We start from the raw sequence: 7,239 nt of genomic DNA, 5'->3' as shown, positions 1-7,239 counted from the left end.
AAACCAGAGCATCTGGAGAAAACCCATGTGCGCAGGATGAACAAACAAGCTCTCTCGCAGAGGACAATGGAACAGAACTCTGAACTCTGATGACCCGAGCTGTAATAGTGTTGTGATGCTATGCAACCATGGCACTCATTAAACAAATCCGAAGCTTGTAAAATTAAAGATTGGTTAACAGACAAAACATGGCATGTATGAATTGGACAACTGTGACAAGCAGGATGCTGTAATATTTGGTGCTGAGTCCCAGCTCTTCACAATATATATCAGTGATTGGGATGGGAGAAATCAAGTGTAATATATTCATATTTACTGATGATAACAAGTGTGTCTTACAAGAATGTAGAGTGGATTTGGGGATGTATGCACGCTAACTGAGTGTGCATGATAGAAGCATAGGAAAATGGAAAATGATTGACTTTGGCAGAAGAAAAATAGAAAGGCAGAGTATTTTCTTAATATTGAAAGATTGAAACATGTTGATGTCCAGAGAGAACTGTGTGTCTGTGTATAGACTCACAGTGTCTCTGGCACTGAGTCTGGCTTTGGGGCTCAGGGTTAGAGGGGAGAAGAGCACAGTAGTAGTGATAGGGAATTCAATAGTGAGGGGAGCAGACAGGAGATTTCATTGACATGAAAGAGACCTCCAGATGGTATATTGTCTTCAAGAGCTCCGGGGTCAAGGATGTCTCAGATTAGGTCCAGAGCATTCTAAAGGACGAGGATGAGCAGACAGAAGTTGTGGTACATATTGGTACCAATGACGTAATTAGGAAAAGGGATGAGGTACTGAAGAGTGAAGAGGGGAAGCTAGGAAGGAACCTAAAAACAGAAGTTAAAAACAGCAACCTCTTGGTTGCTAATTGTGCCATGCACCTATAAGGGTAAGAATAGAATGACATAATATATTCATCTGCCATATCAGATGAATGTATTACTGAAGACTTTATGTAGGAGACGGGGGTTAAGATTTGTGGTTATTGGGATCTCTTTTGGGGAAGATATGACCTATACAAAAGGGATGGTTATACATGAATAAGAGGGATCAAATTCCTTGTGAGCAGATTTGCTGGAGCTTTTGGAGAGTGTCTAAACTAGTTTGGCAGGTGGATGGGAGCCAGAATGATAGGTCTGAGGTTGATGTAAAGGTCAGTGCTGCAAGAAGAGAGACTGAAAAAGGATAGGCAATGGAAAATACACAAATGCAGTCTGTGGGATGGTTAAAGTGTGTATATTTAAAGCTGAGAAGTATCAGGAACAAGATTGATGAACTTAAAAGTTAGTACATGGATCTATGATGGAGTGCTCATTACTGACATGGCTGTCGCAAGAACACAAATGAATGCTGAGTAGTCTGGGGTTTAGATGTTTCAAAATGGACAGGGAGAGAGGTAACAGGTGGGGGAATGGCTTTGGTAATCAGGTAAGTATCACATCCGCAAATAAAGAAGGCATCATGGAGGGATTGTCTACAGTCAGTGTGTTTGCGGTTATCAGTGGGAACTCGGGAGCGTAAATTGGGAACAGATGTTCTCAGCAACATTTACAATTAAAATGTGGAGTTTGTTTATGGAGCTTTTGCATGAGGGTTTGAATAAATTTGTTTCATTGAGCTGGGGGAAGGATGATAGGGTGAAGGAATCATGTTTGCAAAAAGATGTGGAACATCCCCTATCAACAGTCAGAAGGAAGCATACAAGATTTAAGAAGCAAGGATTAGATAGGGCTCTTGTGAGTTATAAAGTAGGCAAGAAAGTGATTAAGAAGGGACTTGGGAAAGCTAGACATACGTGAAAAATTGAGGGTGGCTAGAGCAGTGTTTCTCAGCTAGGGTTCTGTGAAACACTAAGGTTCAGTGAGAGGCCGCTTGGGGATTTCGTGAGAGATCATAATTAAAAAAATAAACATTGTTTTTTGAACTCAGCATGACACATGATACTAACGCTCGCATTGGTGATCAGTGACTGCACAGCCCGTTAACAATCTCATTAGAGATCTCACAACCCAGTATGGCAGTGCACTGTAGGACTGTGTTTATTTGGTTGAGTTCATTCTCTGTTTTTAAAGTGAGATAGGGGAGGTCGTTGATAATTGGTGAGCGCTGTATTGCTCGGAGGGGAGGATGGTAGGCTGATGAGGAGGGTGAAGTATATTTTCAGAGCATTGAATGGTCACGCCCATTTTTGTATTTTATTAACCACTGTATTTTATAGACATGTCTGATGGTCCAATGTAGCAATTTTTGAATTACAATCTTCTGAGTCATTTCACTACACTAGTGCAAAAACTCACACAAAAAAATCCATATTTACAATGAAAACTATTTATCAACGGGTTTTACATGGACTGGTGATCTAAGTTGTGCCTAGGTGGGTTGTTTTCTTCAGACTGACTGTTAACCCGAAAGCCCTTGCAGCCTTGGTGAACAGTGACTGCAGCTTGTAGCGTGTCCTCTCTGTGTGTGAGCAGAGCAGAGTTATCTGCATATAGTAGCTCGAGAATAAGCTTTGGCATGGTTTTTGTTCAGTCGAGACGGCAACCGCTCTCAAACAGTGTGATAAGACGACGTATTGATGATATGCCACATAGTTCTGAAGAGGTTTTGTGTGATAAACTGAAAACAACTTCTCTATCTATCTTGTTGAGTCAACAGATTTCACCAGTAAGTGTCATGTTGTAGCATTTGTAAGAGTAAATGCTGATGAAATTCAAAGAAAACTTTTTTCTGTTGCAAAGAGCTGCCCAAAACAACCAAAGGCCAAGATATATTCAATGTTTTGTCTTCATATCTGGAAACAAAAGGTCTGACTTGGAGGAACAGTGTTGGCATCTGTACTGTGCTCCATCAATGGTTGGCTCCATGAGAGATTTCGTTTCCATAGACAGCATCTATGAAAAAAAGTACAGTTGGCAGGGTTCTGGCCCAAAACATCTACTGTACTTTTATCCATAGATGCTGCTTGGCCTGCTGAGTTCCTCCAGCATTTGCAGATTTTCTCTTGTTTGTGATCAAAATTTTAGTAGATCATTAAAATCACAGGACAACAAAGATTTTGCTTCCTGAAATCTTTTGGGTGTATCTTGTGGATTTTGGACTGCTGATCGTGAAAATCACCATGAAATTTTCCTATGACACAGCATTATTTTGAAATCACCTATATTTGTTATTTCAATTCATAATTCAAGTCAATTAAAATGTTACCCACAATGTAAATTGAAAAGTTTTCCATCTTGTCACGGCATGCCTGAGGATGCTTAAGCAGGGCGGATGCTGCTTGGCAGGGCAGGTTTTAGAAAGGCTATAAAAGCATCATTCACACATGATTCTATGCACTGTGTTTACATGTATATCGGTTTGTGATCATATTAATGTACAGAGTCCTGCCGAAGAGTCTCGGCCCAAAATGTCAACTACTCTTTTCCATAGACGCTGCCTGGCTTGCTGAGTTCCTCCAGCATTTTGTATTTTGCCATTCACTGTCCCAATGAAATGGTAAGAGCAGAGGGATCATGTGAGAGACTGTTACTTTTAACTGACCAGTGTGCCTGGCTTCTCTTATAAAAACAAAAGATCCATTGAATTCCCTAATCTCCAGCACCAAAGCCACCAGAAACATGGATCCCAAAGGAGACAGATGTAGATGTCATGATACATGAGCCAGGAACGGAAAACAACACTGATACTGAGAGATGTTGAACCCTTTATGTCAAGTGAGCCTCACCTGATAACAGTCTGAGTTAAATGACCTGGTCAGAGACTTGGGTTTGTCAAAGGAAAAAACAGAATTACTGGGTTCAAGTCTGCAAGGATGGAATCTGCTCCCAACAGACACAAACACTTCTGTGAAGGATTTTGATATTTGAGATGCCAGTTTCCCAAAATAACTGATGGCAAGACTAAGAAATGCATTTTTGCTTGTTCACAAATCAGATAAGTCAACAATGACAGGCAATTCAAGGAACTTCTAGTGGGGCCAGAGAAAATTGCATGGAAGCATCAGTGCTGGCTGATCATCCTTGAACAGATGGTGTTGAAAACTTTCATCAAACCACATACAGCTGGTTGACAACATTCTTCGAGCATACAAAACCATGAAGATTTAAAAGTGCTACTAAAGATACATTTTCTGCATTCCCATTTACATTTCTTCATCAAATCTTGGCACTGTCAGTGAGAAACATGGTGGAAGCTTTCACCAGGACATTGCAGTCATGGAGAAACAGTTTCGGGGCAATTGGAATCCATCAAGGCTGGCTGATTATTGTTCAACACTTAAGCGAGACGCCTCAGACACTCAGTACAAATGAAAATTATTGACTAAACATTTTTAGCTTAGTTGAACTATTGCAAAGCATCTGTGCCATAATGCAATTAAACCCATTATATTCAATAAAAGTTAATTTCTTGTTCCTCCAAATTCTTCTGTGATACAAGTAATCTGAAATTATACTTATGTCCAGTTTCAAGTAGTCTACCATAAATAAAGAAATCTGAGGAAACAGCACTTTCAAAAATGTTTGCTGTCTAGTTAAATTTGTGTCAAACTTAACCCAATTTGTGCAATTACAGCCAAAATTTTCTCATAACAGGGAATTTCTTATTCAAAATCCCTTTAAGTTTATTGCAAATTATATTTTGTATTTGTTAATTTATTCCATATCAGATAAACAAATATTACAAATTTATCCAGTATATGTAGGAAACAGAACACATAGAGAATACATCAAAATTAATAAGATTTCATTCTGGTTTCATTTTCATATCACTGCTCTAGATTGTATGAAGTATATTCAAGAACTTTAGATGGAAAATCTGCGTAGGCTTGGTAAACTGTGTGGGGCTGCTTACTTCTGTAGTTAAACAATTAGACAATTACTTCTGAAGAAGTTAGCTATTTTCTCAAAGCAATAAAGGATCACCTGTAAATGCAGCCATGCAAGTGTCAACCACATTAATCAGTATTAAAACAACCTTGAGTTATTGACATTGTTCCTTGGATTATTGTTATTTTCTACCATATGTCCTTAACATTTTTGTAATCCAAATCATGGCAATAAGGAGAGGTGATTTCATAAATTTAAATGCTCAGATTCTGGTGGGAAATTTACTGCTCAAACTGTGTTATTATAAATTACACACTTTTGAAAGAAATGTAACTTTAAAAAACTCTTAATTTGCAGAATAGTAATTCCTCACAATTGTTCTTAATTAGGCTAATTGATTAGGACCCTGAGAAAACCATTTACGTTGTTCGAGATGGTGAGAGCAATAAAGAGATCGAGACCAATCTCCCCAGGGAAAGATCTGATATGTTATGTTATGCTAAAAAAATTTAGGAGAAGGAGCGCTCTTGAATTTGCTCCATCTTTACAACAGAGTGTGGGAGGAGAGAAGATTACCAAGTGCATGGAAAGAAGCAGTAGTAATTCCAATAAGGAAACCTGGCAAGAATCAGTCAAAACCCACTAGCTACAGGCCAATTGCATCACAATCAAATATATGCAAGATAATGGAAAGGATGATAACAGAAAGGTTATCGTATGAGCTTGAGAAGAGGGGAATGCTGGCAAGTTATCAGAGTGGTTTTAGGAAGGGAAGGAATTCCATGGATTCAGTGATAAGGTTAGAGACTGAAATAAGAAAGACCCAGGCAAATAAAGAGTCAGTAGTTGCAGTGTTTTTTGACATAGAAAAAACCTATAACGTGATGTGGAAGGAAGGATTGTTAATTAAACTGCACAAGATGGGGGTTGGTGGGAGAGTTCTTAATTGGATAAAAGATTTTTTGCTTGGTAGGAAAATTCAAGTTCGGGTTGGGTCCAAATGATCAAATCAGTACATAGTGGGATGTGGCACACCTCAAGGTAGTATGATTAGCCCGTTACTTTTCATCATTATGATCAATGATGTCTTCACAAAGGTACCAGTGGATATAGGTAGGCCACTGTTTGCGGATGATGGGGCCTTACAAAAAAGAGGTAAGAACATGGAGCATATAATCAGGAAGCTACAAGGAGCAATTGATGAAGTGGTGGAGTGGGGTTATGATTGGGGATATAGATTTCCAGTAGAAAAAAACTCAAAACTGTACGTTTCACCAGGAAAAGAATTGAGGTAGGGAAGAAGTTAAGGATTATAGGATTGAATTAGAAAGGGTTGGATCATTTAAATTTCTGGAAGTTATATTTGATTCATTGTTAACATGGGCAGACCATATCAGGAAAGTTGAGGAGAAAAGTAAAAAAGTAAAAAATGTGATGAGATGTTTGACTGGTAGGGAATGGGGAGCAAGTTGTTCAGCGTTGAAGAGAATGTATGTGGCTTTAGTAAGATCTGTGTTGGACTATGGAAATGTAGCATATGGATCAGCAGTTAGGTCTCTTATAAGGAAATCAGATGTAATTCAGGCTCAGGCTTTGAGAATGTGCAGTGGGGCTTTTAAAACATCACCAATATCAGCCCTACAGGTAGAATTGGAACTAAGAAGGAAGCAATTGATGGCAAACTACTGGGCTAATTTCCAGGGGCACAATGATTCTCACCCTGCAAAAGGAGTGTTGCAGGAGTGCTGGGAGAATGGGAGGTTTCAGAGGGAAAACTTTAGTTGGGTAGGGAATGATATTGATAAAGAATGTGGAGTGTTTGATCTAAGGATAAGTCCTTCAGTAGTTTATCCATTTGTAGCTCCATGGAAGATTGTATGGCCTGACGTAGACTGGCATTTGTTAGAGGTAAAAAGGAAAGGAAACTATAAAACTGATTTGGTACATGCATTTAATTATCATGTGATGGAAAAGTATAGTGGTTATACTCAGATTTATATGGATGGTGCTAAGGAACCTGAAACAGGAGTGGCAGGGTTTGGGGTGTCTATACCAGCAAAAGAAATTAGAATCAGCAGAAGAACATCTAATAAGTTAGGAGTGTATACAGTGGAGATGTTGACAGTGTTGGTTGCGTTGCGACGGGTGGAGAAAGCTAGACTAGTCAAAGTGTTGATATGCTCAGGATCATCCTCAGTTCTAGCAAGTTTAAGGTCTTTTCACTCAAACAGCCAGCAAGATGTACTTTATGAAGTCCTTCAGTCAGCCACAAGAGTTGCAAATCAGGGAAGTCAGGTTAAATTTCTATGGGTTCCAGCTCATGTAGGGGTGAAGGGGAATGAGAAGGTGGATGAGTTGGCAAGGAGGGTGTTAAAGAAAGAAGATATAGAAATGCACATTAGTATCAGCAAA

This window comes from Hypanus sabinus, chromosome 21, assembly GCF_030144855.1.
Source record: "Hypanus sabinus isolate sHypSab1 chromosome 21, sHypSab1.hap1, whole genome shotgun sequence".
Lineage (NCBI taxonomy): Eukaryota > Metazoa > Chordata > Chondrichthyes > Myliobatiformes > Dasyatidae > Hypanus > Hypanus sabinus.
Note: the sequence above shows the minus strand (reverse complement) of the source record.